This window comes from Sturnus vulgaris, unplaced genomic scaffold, assembly GCF_052056855.1.
Source record: "Sturnus vulgaris isolate bStuVul1 unplaced genomic scaffold, bStuVul1.hap1 Scaffold_182, whole genome shotgun sequence".
NCBI classification, from domain to species: domain Eukaryota; kingdom Metazoa; phylum Chordata; class Aves; order Passeriformes; family Sturnidae; genus Sturnus; species Sturnus vulgaris.
In genome coordinates this window covers 567,501-582,500 of record NW_028276116.1, presented here as the reverse complement: position 1 = coordinate 582,500, position 15,000 = coordinate 567,501, and positions in this window count along the sequence as shown.

The window sequence follows — 15,000 nt, the reverse complement described above, 5'->3', positions numbered from 1 at the left end:
GTTACCGGCCGGCCTAATGCTGGGTAGACCTGTTGCCCTCGGCCGGCCTTTGTACCTGACGGCCGAATGCTGGGTAGACCTGTTGCCCTCTGCCGGCCGGCCTAATGCTGGGTAGACCTGTTGCCCTCGGCCGGCCTTTATACGTGGCGGCCGAATGCTGGGTAGACCTGTTGCCCTCGGCCGGCCTTTGGACGTGGCGGCCTAATGCTGGGTAGACCTGTTGCCCTCGGCCGGCCTTTGGACGTGGCGGCCTAATGCTGGGTAGACCTGTTGCCCTCGGCCGGCAGTGTTACCGGCCGGCCTAATGCTGGGTAGACCTGTTGCCCTCGGCCGGCCTTTGTACCTGACGGCCGAATGCTGGGTAGACCTGTTGCCCTCGGCCTGCCGTTTTACCGGCCGGCCTAATGCTGAGTAGACCTGTTGCCCTCTGCCGGCCGTGTTACCGGCCGGCCTAATGCTGGGTAGACCTGTTGCCCTCGGCCGGCCTTTGTACCTGACGGCCGAATGCTGGGTAGACCTGTTGCCCTCTGCCGGCCGGCCTAATGCTGGGTAGACCTGTTGCCCTCGGCCGGCCTTTGGACGTGGCGGCCGAATGCTGGGTAGACCTGTTGCCCTCGGCCGGCCTTTGGACGTGGCGGCCTAATGCTGGGTAGACCTGTTGCCCTCGGCCGGCCTTTGGACGTGGCGGCCTAATGCTGGGTAGACCTGTTGCCCTCGGCCGGCAGTGTTACCGGCCGGCCTAATGCTGGGTAGACCTGTTGCCCTCGGCCGGCCTTTGTACCTGACGGCCGAATGCTGGGTAGACCTGTTGCCCTCTGCCGGCCGGCCTAATGCTGGGGAGACCTGTTGCCCTCGGCCGGCCTTTGGACGTGGCGGCCGAATGCTGGGTAGACCTGTTGCCCTCGGCCGGCCTTTGGACGTGGCAGCCTAATGCTGGGTAGACCTGTTGCCCTCGGCCGGCCTTTGGACGTGGCGGCCGAATGCTGGGTAGACCTGTTGCCCTCGGCCGGCCTTTGGACGTGGCGGCCTAATGCTGGGTAGACCTGTTGCCCTCGGCCGGCCTTTGGACGTGGCGGCCTAATGCTGGGTAGACCTGTTGCCCTCGGCCGGCAGTGTTACCGGCCGGCCTAATGCTGGGTAGACCTGTTGCCCTCGGCCCGCCGTGTTACCGGCCAGCCGAATGCTGGGTAGACCTGTTGCCCTCGGCCGGCCTTTGTACCTGACGGCCGAATGCTGGGTAGACCTGTTGCCCTCGGCCGGCCTTTGGACGTGGCGGCCGAATGCTGGGTAGACCTGTTGCCCTCGGCCGGCCTTTGTACCTGACGGCCGAATGCTGGGTAGACCTGTTGCCCTCTGCCGGCCGGCCTAATGCTGGGTAGACCTGTTGCCCTCGGCCGGCCTTTGGACGTGGCGGCCTAATGCTGGGTAGACCTGTTGCCCTCGGCCGGCCTTTGGACGTGGCGGCCGAATGCTGGGTAGACCTGTTGCCCTCGGCCGGCCTTTGGACGTGGCGGCCGAATGCTGGGTAGACCTGTTGCCCTCGGCCGGCCTTTGGACGTGGCGGCCGAATGCTGGGTAGACCTGTTGCCCTCGGCCGGCCTTTGGACGTGGCGGCCGAATGCTGGGTAGACCTGTTGCCCTCGGCCGGCCTTTGTACGTGGCGGCCGAATGCTGGGTAGACCTGTTGCCCTCGGCCGGCCTTTGGACGTGGCGGCCTAATGCTGGGTAGACCTGTTGCCCTCGGCCGGCCTTTGGACGTGGCGGCCGAATGCTGGGTAGACCTGTTGCCCTCGGCCGGCCTTTGGACGTGGCGGCCGAATGCTGGGTAGACCTGTTGCCCTCGGCCGGCAGTGTTACCGGCCGGCCTAATGCTGGGTAGACCTGTTGCCCTCGGCCCGCCGTGTTACCGGCCAGCCGAATGCTGGGTAGACCTGTTGCCCTCGGCCGGCCTTTGTACCTGACGGCCGAATGCTGGGTAGACCTGTTGCCCTCTGCCGGCCGTCTTTCCGGCTGGCCTAATGCTGGGTAGAACTGTTGCCCTCGGCCGGCCCTGGTACCGGCCGGCCTAATGCTGGGTAGACCTGTTGCCCTCGGCCGGTCTTTGTCTCTGGCCGCCCGCGGCGTGGTAGTCCTGTTACCGTCGGCCGGCCTTGCAGCCCGGCCGCCGCGCGATGGCGCCCCGTCTCTTCCATCGGACGCGCGGCCCCCTTGTCGTCTCTGCAGCGGCGAGCACGCCTTCGGCGGTCGGCCTGCACGTCCGGCATGACCGCGGGCACTGGCAGCCCAGCAGGCAGCCCTGCTCTCGCGTCTTCTTCCCCCCGGCGAAAGGCGGGGCGTGAAGGCGGGCGACTTTCGGTCCCAGCCGTGCCCAGGTGTCCCTGCCGGCTCCGTGCGCCAGCATCCACTGGCGAGCTCCGCCGGCCTCTTCCCCAGCCGCGGCCCCTGTCCGCTCCGCCGTCATGGTGCCGGCACCCCACTTCCCCAAGCGCTCCCCGACAGGAGCAGGCAGCGTTGTCGCGCCCCCTCCCCGTGCTCGAATGGACCGCGGCCCTGCTCCGGGCTTCATTTCTGCAGCGCGCTCGCTCGCTCGCTCGCGCGCTCCCTCCCTCCCCCCCCCCTCCCCCCTCCCCCCGGCCGCCCGCCCGCCGCGCTGCCGCCCTGCCGCAGGCTTGAGCGGCGCCGGGGCGGAGGAGGAAGGAACGCCACCAAAGCAAAAGGCTCCGAGAAAGCTGAACAGAGAGCTTCTTTGACCAGGGACAGACGGCGCCAATCATCCCGCCGCCATCCCTGCTTGTGCACCAGGCTCTCCGCCTGCCGACCTCGGCATCAGCCTCCCGCCGCCGCCGTGTAAACTGCCCGGTGGGACCGTGGGCGGGGGCAGGAAGAGGCTGAAAGTGCTGCCAGGGAGGCTGATGGCGGAGGGCGGGGTCGCCCCCAACCGACAATGGGCAGGGCCCGAGGCAGTCTGAAAGCGCTGCCAGGGAGGCTGAGGGCGGGGGGCGGGGCGCCCCCAACCGACAATGGGCAGGGCCCGAGGCAGTCTGAAAGCGCTGCCAGGGAGGCTGAGGGCGGGGGGCGGGGCGCCCCCAGCCGACAATGGGCAGGGGCCCGAGAGAGTCTGAAAGCGCTGCCAGGGAGGCTGACGGCGGGGGGCAGGGCGCCCCCAGCCGACAATGGGCAGGGGCGGGGAAAGTCTGAAAGCGCTGCATGGGAGGTTGATGGCGGAGGGCGGGCTCGCCCCCAGCGTTAATGGGTGGCTGCGGAAGACGGGGCAGGGACAGGGAGAGGGCAGGCGGCTTCGTGCCGGCCCCGGGCGCCTCGACAGCGAGCCCTCACGGCCCCCCAAACCCGCGCCGAGGCCCCAAGAGCTCTGCAGACCTTCCGCGGAAGAACCGGCCCGAAAGCGGCCACCCGCTTGCCGACGGCGGCGCCGGTCGCCTCGATGCAGCCGCCTCCGTGGGGCGGGAAGGGGCAGGGCGAGTTGTGCCAGGGCGCGGCGGCTTTGGGCCGAGTTTCGCTGCACGTACGTGCTTCCCCTGGCTGTGCTGCGGCCCGTGAGGTTCTGTTTTGTGGGGGGGGGGGCTCTGTAGGTAGGGTCTCTGGGGGACGGGGGAGGAGGCGTGGGGTAGGGAGGACGCCGTTTGGGGGGGTCAGTGTGTCAGCAGGGCGAGAACCGGGCACAGGCCCTCCGTCAGCTCGGCTGTGGGCCCAAAGGGATCACAAATAAGATTTGGCAAGAGTTTTGTTTTCCGGAAAAGATTTTCTTTCCGAGTAAATAGAAGAGGCAATCATTCAAAAAAGGCAAAGAGGAAATGAAACAAATCAAATCAAATCAAAACAAAACAAAACAAAACAAAACGAAATAAAATAAAATAATAAAATGAAATGAAAAGAAATGAAATGAAATGATGAAATAAAATGTTGTCGAAAATATGTCTTGGTCTTGAAATCGATTCTGCCGGGCGGGGCAAGGCTGCTGGAGCACTTGGGCTCCGGAGCGTTAAGAGGCTGTGGGGTTTCCCCGGCTCCGAGATGGTACAAGGATGCCTCGTCTACCCGGATCCGCGAAACGTGGCCCGTCCCGCGGCGGCCAGGTCGACGCGGCTCCGGGGCCGGTGGCGTGGGACCGCCGTCGCCGGCGAAGGCGCAGCGGCGGCGGCCGTGGCCGCGACGACCAGGTCTACACGACTCCGGGAAACTTGGCCGGTCCCGCGGCGGCCAGGTCTACTGGGCTCCGGGATGGGCGGCCGCCGTGGCCGCGGCGACCAGGTCTACCCGCCTCCGGGACCGGCGGCGTGGGTCCGCCGTCGAGGGCGAGGGCGCTGCGACGGCCGCGGCGACCGGGTCTACCTAGCTCCGGTGCGACCCGGGCTGCGTGCAGCATGGCGAAGGTAGACCTGTGGTCCGCATCACGGCGTGGGCAGACCTGGTGTCCGCAGCATGGAGCGGGTAGACATGTTGTCCGCCGCATGGAGTGGGTAGACCTGTTGTCCGCGTAATGGAGTAGTTAGACCTGGTGTCCGCAGCTTGGAGTGGGTAGACCTGTTGTCCGCAGCAAGCCGTGGGTAGACCGGTTGTCCGCAGCAAGCCGTGGGTAGACCTGGTGTCCGCAGCATGCCCTGGGTAGACCTGGTGTCCGCAGCTTGGTAGACCTGTTGCCCGATTCATGCCCTGGGTAGACCTGTTGTCCGCAGCAAGCCGTGGGTAGACCTGGTGTCCGCAGCATGCCCTGGGTAGACCTGGTGTCCGCAGCTTGGTAGACCTGTTGCCCGTTTCATGGCTGGGTAGACCTGGTGTCCGCAGCATGCCCTGGGTAGACCTGGTGTCCGCAGCTTGGTAGACCTGTTGCCCGTTTCATGGCTGGGTAGACCTGGTGTCCGCAGCAAGCCGTGAGTAGACCTGTTGCCCGTTTCATGGCTGGGTAGACCTGGTGTCCGCAGCATGCCCTGGGTAGACCTGGTGTCCGCAGCTTGGTAGACCTGTTGCCCGTTTCATGGCTGGGTAGACCTGGTGTCCGCAGCAAGCCGTGAGTAGACCTGTTGCCCGTTTCATAGCTGGGTAGACCTGGTGTCCGCAGCATGCCCTGGGTAGACCTGGTGTCCGCAGCTTGGTAGACCTGTTGCCCGTTTCATGGCTGGGTAGACCTGTTGTCCGCAGCAAGCCGTGGGTAGACCTGGTGCCCGCAGCTTGGTAGACCTGTTGCCCGATTCATGGCTGGGTAGACCTGTTGTCCGCAGCATTGAGTTGGTAGACCTGGTGTCCGCAGCATGCCCTGGGTAGACCTGGTGTCCGCAGCTTGGTAGACCTGTTGCCCGTTTCATGGCTGGGTAGACCTGTTGTCCGCAGCATTGAGTTGGTAGACCTGGTGTCCGCAGCATGCCCTGGGTAGACCTGGTGTCCGCAGCTTGGTAGACCTGTTGCCCGTTTCATGGCTGGGTAGACCTGGTGTCCGCAGCAAGCCGTGAGTAGACCTGTTGCCCGTTTCATGGCTGGGTAGACCTGGTGTCCGCAGCATGCCCTGGGTAGACCTGGTGTCCGCAGCTTGGTAGACCTGTTGCCCGTTTCATGGCTGGGTAGACCTGGTGTCCGCAGCAAGCCGTGAGTAGACCTGTTGCCCGTTTCATGGCTGGGTAGACCTGGTGTCCGCAGCATGCCCTGGGTAGACCTGGTGTCCGCAGCTTGGTAGACCTGTTGCCCGTTTCATGGCTGGGTAGACCTGGTGTCCGCAGCATGCCCTGGGTAGACCTGGTGTCCGCAGCTTGGTAGACCTGTTGCCCGATTCATGGCTGGGTAGACCTGTTGTCCGCAGCATTGAGTTGGTAGACCTGGTGTCCGCAGCATGCCCTGGGTAGACCTGGTGTCCGCAGCTTGGTAGACCTGTTGCCCGTTTCATGGCTGGGTAGACCTGTTGTCCGCAGCATTGAGTTGGTAGACCTGGTGTCCGCAGCATGCCCTGGGTAGACCTGGTGTCCGCAGCTTGGTAGACCTGTTGCCCGTTTCATGGCTGGGTAGACCTGGTGTCCGCAGCAAGCCGTGAGTAGACCTGTTGCCCGTTTCATGGCTGGGTAGACCTGGTGTCCGCAGCATGCCCTGGGTAGACCTGGTGTCCGCAGCTTGGTAGACCTGTTGCCCGATTCATGCCTGGGTAGACCTGGTGTCCGCAGCAAGCCGTGAGTAGACCTGTTGCCCGTTTCATGGCTGGGTAGACCTGGTGTCCGCAGCATGCCCTGGGTAGACCTGGTGTCCGCAGCTTGGTAGACCTGTTGCCCGTTTCATGGCTGGGTAGACCTGGTGTCCGCAGCAAGCCGTGGGTAGACCTGGTGTCCGCAGCCTGGTAGACCTGTTGCCCGATTCATGCCTGGGTAGACCTGTTGTCCGCAGCATTGAGTTGGTAGACCTGGTGTCCGCAGCATGCCCTGGGTAGACCTGGTGTCCGCAGCATTGAGTGGGTAGACCTGTTGCCCGTTTCATGGCTGGGTAGACCTGTTGTCCGCAGCTTGGTAGACCTGTTGCCCGTTTCATGGCTGGGTAGACCTGGTGTCCGCAGCAAGCCGTGAGTAGACCTGTTGCCCGTTTCATGGCTGGGTAGACCTGGTGTCCGCAGCATGCCCTGGGTAGACCTGGTGTCCGCAGCTTGGTAGACCTGTTGCCCGATTCATGGCTGGGTAGACCTGTTGTCCGCAGCATTGAGTTGGTAGACCTGGTGTCCGCAGCATGCCCTGGGTAGACCTGGTGTCCGCAGCTTGGTAGACCTGTTGCCCGTTTCATGGCTGGGTAGACCTGTTGTCCGCAGCATTGAGTTGGTAGACCTGGTGTCCGCAGCATGCCCTGGGTAGACCTGGTGTCCGCAGCTTGGTAGACCTGTTGCCCGTTTCATGGCTGGGTAGACCTGTTGTCCGCAGCATTGAGTTGGTAGACCTGGTGTCCGCAGCATGCCCTGGGTAGACCTGGTGTCCGCAGCTTGGTAGACCTGTTGCCCGTTTCATGGCTGGGTAGACCTGTTGTCCGCAGCTTGGTAGACCTGTTGCCCGTTTCATGGCGGGGTAGACCTGGTGTCCGCAGCAAGCCGTGAGTAGACCTGTTGCCCGTTTCATGGCTGGGTAGACCTGGTGTCCGCAGCATGCCCTGGGTAGACCTGGTGTCCGCAGCTTGGTAGACCTGTTGCCCGTTTCATGCCTGGGTAGACCTGGTGTCCGCAGCATGCCCTGGGTAGACCTGGTGTCCGCAGCTTGGTAGACCTGTTGCCCGTTTCATGGCTGGGTAGACCTGTTGTCCGCAGCATTGAGTGGGTAGACCTGTTGCCCGTTTCATGGCTGGGTAGACCTGGTGTCCGCAGCAAGCCGTGGGTAGACCTGGTGTCCGCAGCTTGGTAGACCTGTTGCCCGATTCATGCCTGGGTAGACCTGTTGTCCGCAGCATTGAGTTGGTAGACCTGGTGTCCGCTGCATACCCTGGGTAGACCTGGTGTCCGCAGCTTGGTAGACCTGTTGCCCGTTTCATGGCTGGGTAGACCTGTTGTCCGCAGCATTGAGTTGGTAGACCTGTTGCCCGTTTCATGGCTGGGTAGACCTGTTGTCCGCAGCTTGGTAGACCTGTTGCCCGATTCATGGCTGGGTAGACCTGGTGTCCGCAGCAAGCCGTGAGTAGACCTGTTGCCCGTTTCATGGCTGGGTAGACCTGGTGTCCGCAGCATGCCCTGGGTAGACCTGGTGTCCGCAGCTTGGTAGACCTGTTGCCCGTTTCATGGCTGGGTAGACCTGGTGTCCGCAGCAAGCCGTGAGTAGACCTGTTGCCCGTTTCATGGCTGGGTAGACCTGTTGTCCGCAGCAAGCCGTGGGTAGACCTGGTGTCCGCAGCTTGGTAGACCTGTTGCCCGTTTCATGGCTGGGTAGACCTGGTGTCCGCAGCATTGAGTTGGTAGACCTGGTGTCCGCTGCATACCCTGGGTAGACCTGGTGTCCGCAGCTTGGTAGACCTGTTGCCCGTTTCATGGCTGGGTAGACCTGTTGTCCGCAGCATTGAGTTGGTAGACCTGTTGCCCGTTTCATGGCTGGGTAGACCTGTTGTCCGCAGCTTGGTAGACCTGTTGCCCGATTCATGGCTGGGTAGACCTGGTGTCCGCAGCAAGCCGTGAGTAGACCTGTTGCCCGTTTCATGGCTGGGTAGACCTGTTGTCCGCAGCAAGCCGTGGGTAGACCTGGTGTCCGCAGCTTGGTAGACCTGTTGCCCGTTTCATGGCTGCGTAGACCTGGTGTCCGCAGCATGCCCTGGGTAGACCTGGTGTCCGCAGCTTGGTAGACCTGTTGCCCGTTTCATGGCTGGGTAGACCTGTTGTCCGCAGCATTGAGTTGGTAGACCTGTTGCCCGTTTCATGGCTGGGTAGACCTGTTGTCCGCAGCTTGGTAGACCTGTTGCCCGATTCATGGCTGGGTAGACCTGGTGTCCGCAGCAAGCCGTGAGTAGACCTGTTGCCCGTTTCATGGCTGGGTAGACCTGTTGTCCGCAGCAAGCCGTGGGTAGACCTGGTGTCCGCAGCTTGGTAGACCTGTTGCCCGTTTCATGGCTGGGTAGACCTGGTGTCCGCAGCATGCCCTGGGTAGACCTGGTGTCCGCAGCTTGGTAGACCTGTTGCCCGTTTCATGGCTGGGTAGACCTGGTGTCCGCAGCATGCCCTGGGTAGACCTGGTGTCCGCAGCTTGGTAGACCTGTTGCCCGTTTCATGGCTGGGTAGACCTGTTGTCCGCAGCAAGCCGTGGGTAGACCTGGTGTCCGCAGCTTGGTAGACCTGTTGCCCGATTCATGCCTGGGTAGACCTGTTGTCCGCAGCAAGCCGTGGGTAGACCTGGTGTCCGCAGCTTGGTAGACCTGTTGCCCGTTTCATGGCTGGGTAGACCTGTTGTCCGCAGCATTGAGTTGGTAGACCTGTTGCCCGTTTCATGGCTGGGTAGACCTGGTGTCCGCAGCATTGAGTGAGTAGACCTGTTGCCCGTTTCATGGCTGGGTAGACCTGGTGTCCGCAGCAAGCCGTGAGTAGACCTGTTGCCCGTTTCATGGCTGGGTAGACCTGGTGTCCGCAGCATGCCCTGGGTAGACCTGGTGTCCGCAGCTTGGTAGACCTGTTGCCCGTTTCATGGCTGGGTAGACCTGTTGTCCGCAGCATTGAGTTGGTAGACCTGTTGTCCGCAGCAAGCCGTGGGTAGACCTGGTGTCCGCAGCATGCCCTGGGTAGACCTGGTGTCCGCAGCTTGGTAGACCTGTTGCCCGTTTCATGGCTGGGTAGACCTGTTGTCCGCAGCAAGCCGTGGGTAGACCTGGTGTCCGCAGCATTGAGTGAGTAGACCTGTTGCCCGTTTCATGGCTGGGTAGACCTGGTGTCCGCAGCAAGCCGTGAGTAGACCTGTTGCCCGTTTCATGGCTGGGTAGACCTGGTGTCCGCAGCATGCCCTGGGTAGACCTGGTGTCCGCAGCTTGGTAGACCTGTTGCCCGTTTCATGGCTGGGTAGACCTGTTGTCCGCAGCAAGCCGTGGGTAGACCTGGTGTCCGCAGCTTGGTAGACCTGTTGCCCGTTTCATGGCTGGGTAGACCTGTTGTCCGCAGCATTGAGTTGGTAGACCTGTTGTCCGCAGCAAGCCGTGGGTAGACCTGGTGTCCGCAGCATGCCCTGGGTAGACCTGGTGTCCGCAGCTTGGTAGACCTGTTGCCCGATTCATGCCTGGGTAGACCTGGTGTCCGCAGCAAGCCGTGGGTAGACCTGGTGTCCGCAGCATGCCCTGGGTAGACCTGGTGTCCGCAGCTTGGTAGACCTGTTGCCCGTTTCATGGCTGGGTAGACCTGGTGTCCGCAGCAAGCCGTGAGTAGACCTGTTGCCCGATTCATGGCTGGGTAGACCTGTTGTCCGCAGCATGCCCTGGGTAGACCTGGTGTCCGCAGCTTGGTAGACCTATTGCCCGTTTCATGGCTGGGTAGACCTGGTGTCCGCAGCAAGCCGTGAGTAGACCTGTTGCCCGTTTCATGGCTGGGTAGACCTGGTGTCCGCAGCATGCCCTGGGTAGACCTGGTGTCCGCAGCTTGGTAGACCTGTTGCCCGTTTCAAGGCTGGGTAGACCTGGTGTCCGCAGCTTGGTAGACCTGTTGCCCGTTTCATGGCTGGGTAGACCTGTTGTCCGCAGCTTGGTAGACCTGTTGCCCGTTTCATGGCTGGGTAGACCTGGTGTCCGCAGCATGCCCTGGGTAGACCTGGTGTCCGCAGCTTGGTAGACCTGTTGCCCGTTTCATGGCTGGGTAGACCTGTTGTCCGCAGCAAGCCGTGAGTAGACCGGTTGCCCGTTTCATGGCTGGGTAGACCTGTTGTCCGCAGCATGCCCTGGGTAGACCTGGTGTCCGCAGCTTGGTAGACCTGTTGCCCGTTTCATGGCTGGGTAGACCTGTTGTCCGCAGCATTGAGTGGGTAGACCTGTTGCCCGTTTCATGGCTGGGTAGACCTGGTGTCCGCAGCAAGCCGTGGGTAGACCTGGTGTCCGCAGCTTGGTAGACCTGTTGCCCGTTTCATGGCTGGGTAGACCTGTTGTCCGCAGCATTGAGTTGGTAGACCTGGTGTCCGCTGCATACCCTGGGTAGACCTGGTGTCCGCAGCTTGGTAGACCTGTTGCCCGTTTCATGGCTGGGTAGACCTGTTGTCCGCAGCATTGAGTTGGTAGACCTGTTGCCCGTTTCATGGCTGGGTAGACCTGTTGTCCGCAGCTTGGTAGACCTGTTGCCCGATTCATGGCTGGGTAGACCTGGTGTCCGCAGCAAGCCGTGAGTAGACCTGTTGCCCGTTTCATGGCTGGGTAGACCTGTTGTCCGCAGCAAGCCGTGGGTAGACCTGGTGTCCGCAGCTTGGTAGACCTGTTGCCCGTTTCATGGCTGGGTAGACCTGTTGTCCGCAGCAAGCCGTGGGTAGACCTGGTGTCCGCAGCTTGGTAGACCTGTTGCCCGATTCATGCCTGGGTAGACCTGTTGTCCGCAGCAAGCCGTGGGTAGACCTGGTGTCCGCAGCTTGGTAGACCTGTTGCCCGTTTCATGGCTGGGTAGACCTGTTGTCCGCAGCATTGAGTTGGTAGACCTGTTGCCCGTTTCATGGCTGGGTAGACCTGGTGTCCGCAGCATTGAGTGAGTAGACCTGTTGCCCGTTTCATGGCTGGGTAGACCTGGTGTCCGCAGCAAGCCGTGAGTAGACCTGTTGCCCGTTTCATGGCTGGGTAGACCTGGTGTCCGCAGCATGCCCTGGGTAGACCTGGTGTCCGCAGCTTGGTAGACCTGTTGCCCGTTTCATGGCTGGGTAGACCTGGTGTCCGCAGCAAGCCGTGGGTAGACCTGGTGTCCGCAGCTTGGTAGACCTGTTGCCCGTTTCATGGCTGGGTAGACCTGTTGTCCGCAGCATTGAGTTGGTAGACCTGTTGTCCGCAGCAAGCCGTGGGTAGACCTGGTGTCCGCAGCATGCCCTGGGTAGACCTGGTGTCCGCAGCTTGGTAGACCTGTTGCCCGATTCATGCCTGGGTAGACCTGTTGTCCGCAGCAAGCCGTGGGTAGACCTGGTGTCCGCAGCATGCCCTGGGTAGACCTGGTGTCCGCAGCTTGGTAGACCTGTTGCCCGTTTCATGGCTGGGTAGACCTGGTGTCCGCAGCAAGCCGTGAGTAGACCTGTTGCCCGATTCATGGCTGGGTAGACCTGGTGTCCGCAGCATGCCCTTGGTAGACCTGGTGTCCGCAGCAAGCCGTGAGTAGACCTGTTGCCCGTTTCATGGCTGGGTAGACCTGGTGTCCGCAGCATGCCCTGGGTAGACCTGGTGTCCGCAGCTTGGTAGACCTGTTGCCCGTTTCAAGGCTGGGTAGACCTGGTGTCCGCAGCTTGGTAGACCTGTTGCCCGTTTCATGGCTGGGTAGACCTGGTGTCCGCAGCAAGCCGTGAGTAGACCTGTTGCCCGTTTCATGGCTGGGTAGACCTGGTGTCCGCAGCATGCCCTGGGTAGACCTGGTGTCCGCAGCTTGGTAGACCTGTTGCCCGTTTCATGCCTGGGTAGACCTGTTGTCCGCAGCAAGCCGTGGGTAGACCTGTTGCCCGTTTCATGGCTGGGTAGACCTGTTGTCCGCAGCATGCCCTGGGTAGACCTGGTGTCCGCAGCTTGGTAGACCTGTTGCCCGTTTCATGGCTGGGTAGACCTGTTGTCCGCAGCATTGAGTGGGTAGACCTGTTGCCCGTTTCATGGCTGGGTAGACCTGGTGTCCGCAGCAAGCCGTGGGTAGACCTGGTGTCCGCAGCTTGGTAGACCTGTTGCCCGTTTCATGGCTGGGTAGACCTGTTGTCCGCAGCATTGAGTTGGTAGACCTGGTGTCCGCTGCATACCCTGGGTAGACCTGGTGTCCGCAGCTTGGTAGACCTGTTGCCCGTTTCATGGCTGGGTAGACCTGTTGTCCGCAGCATTGAGTTGGTAGACCTGGTGTCCGCAGCATGCCCTGGGTAGACCTGGTGTCCGCAGCTTGGTAGACCTGTTGCCCGTTTCATGGCTGGGTAGACCTGGTGTCCGCAGCAAGCCGTGGGTAGACCTGGTGTCCGCAGCATGCCCTGGGTAGACCTGGTGTCCGCAGCTTGGTAGACCTGTTGCCCGTTTCATGGCTGGGTAGACCTGTTGTCCGCAGCAAGCCGTGGGTAGACCTGGTGTCCGCAGCATGCCCTGGGTAGACCTGGTGTCCGCAGCTTGGTAGACCTGTTGCCCGTTTCATGCCCTGGGTAGACCTGGTGTCCGCAGCTGGGTAGACCTGTTGTCCGCAGCAAGCCGTGGGTAGACCTGGTGTCCGCAGCATGCCCTGGGTAGACCTGTTGTCCGCAGCTTGGTAGACCTGTTGCCCGTTTCATGGCTGGGTAGACCTGTTGTCCGTAGCATTGAGTGGGTAGACCTGGTGTCCGCAGCATGCCCTGGGTAGACCTGGTGTCCGCAGCTTGGTAGACCTGTTGCCCGTTTCATGGCTGGGTAGACCTGGTGTCCGCAGCATTGAGTGGGTAGACCTGTTGCCCGTTTCATGGCTGGGTAGACCTGGTGTCCGCAGCAAGCCGTGGGTAGACCTGTTGTCCGCAGCATGCCGTGGGTAGACCTGGTGTCCGCAGCTTGGTAGACCTGTTGCCCGATTCATGCCTGGGTAGACCTGTTGTCCGCAGCAAGCCGTGGGTAGACCTGGTGTCCGCAGCATGCCCTGGGTAGACCTGTTGTCCGCAGCTTGGTCGACCTGTTGCCCGTTTCATGGCTGGGTAGACCTGTTGTCCGCAGCAAGCCGTCGGTAGACCTGTTGCCCGTTTCATGGCTGGTAGACCTGTTGTCCGCCGCCGGCCTGGAAGTACTCCAAGGGGTCGCTGTTTCTCGCTGCCTCCGGCTATGTCATCGTAGAAGGCGGCGTGCGCCACTGCGCCCCCTCGGTCACGTACATCGGTTCTCTTTCCGGCCTCCGCCGCTTCGGGCCCATCTGTCCGTATTATGGGAACGAGGTGACGGGCCGTATCCCCACAGGCTGTTGCCGTGCCTGTGTCCGTGGCGGAGAAGGGCGGACGCGCGTGCGGTCGCCAGGGCCAGAAGAACACCGCCGATGTCGGGGCGAGTCGCGTGGCTTCGTCCGGCTTCCCGTCTTACCCAGTTCGACTGGGACAGGTTAGCCCAGAGAGAGAGACCGATGCGATCCGAGAGCCGCTCCCCGGCCCAGGCGAGGCTGCGTGCTCAGTCGGGGGAGAAGCGAGAAAGCCCCCAGAGAGACCGATGCGATCCGAGAGCCGCTCCCCGGCCCAGGCCGAGGCTGCGGGTTCAGTCCGGGGGAGAAGCGAGAAAGCCCCCAGAGAGAGCGATGCGATCCGAGAGCCACCGCGCTCCCCCGGCCCAGGCGAGGCTGCGTTGTTCCAGGCGGGGGAGAAGCGAGAAAAAGGCCCAGAGAGAGGGCGAGAAAGCCGCGAGTGTGTCCCGCTCCGGCCCGGCTGCTGCCGGTTTCGTGACAACGGGGAGCCGGGCGCCCGCTCGCTCCCCCGGGGATGGTGGCGGGCGAGGCGGCGGCGCCTCGCCCCTTTTCTGCCCGGCCTTAAGCCGGGGCCCCGCCCGCTCGCCGGGTGCGGCATTTCTTCGGCTGTCGGTCCCGGTGCACGCTGGTGGCCGGCAGCCGGGGCTGGATTTCTGTGGGGCCGGCCCGGGGTTGTGTTGAGCCTGCCCGGGCTTTCCCTGGCCCCCCTCCCCGAGAGCCCCCCGGGCGTGGCTCGCTTGGCCGAGGTTGGCTGCGCCTCGTTTCCCGCTCCCGACCTGTGTTGCCAGAGTTGTGTCCGTATCGAAAGGGCAGCGGGGGACATGCAGTGGGGCGTGTGGCCTCGCCTCTCGGCTTCGCTTGCTTGCCTGCGAAGGGGGGCTCGGTGACGGGAGTGTCCGGCCCTGCCGTGTGTTGTTGAAGTCGTCCCCCTTCCTCGGCCCTAAGCCGGGGACCCGCGTGTAGCGGGCAGAATTTTTCCGGGGCGGCGGTCGGCCGCGGTGGCCGGCCGTGTCCCCCCCCCAGGACGGACCCCGCAACCCAACAGAGAGCGAGCGAGCGAGTGAGCCCCCGAGAGTGTGTCGTGGGCGGGGCGGCGGCGCCTCGCCCTTTCTCGGTATCGGCCGGGCGCGATCGAGGCACCGTGCCGGGGCGGCCCGTGGTGTCTGGCCTGCCCCGGCTGCCGTGGTTGCCGTTGCCGGCGGGGGCTGGGTTTTGCGAGCGGCTCCGTTCTTTTTTATTAAAGCGTGCCGGTGTGCGGGGCAGTGTGGGGGTGCCCGCCCGGCCTCCGTTCTTTTTCTCTCGCGGCCCTAAGCCGCGGCACCGAGAAGCGCGCGCTGACGAAGGGTCACGGGCCGCCACCGAAGCGAAAGCGAAAGGCGAGAGAGAAGGGCTGGCTGTGTTGGCGAGTGAGAAAAGAGACCGTATGTCCGGTGGTTGGAGGGGTTTTACGGGAGGAGTTGAGA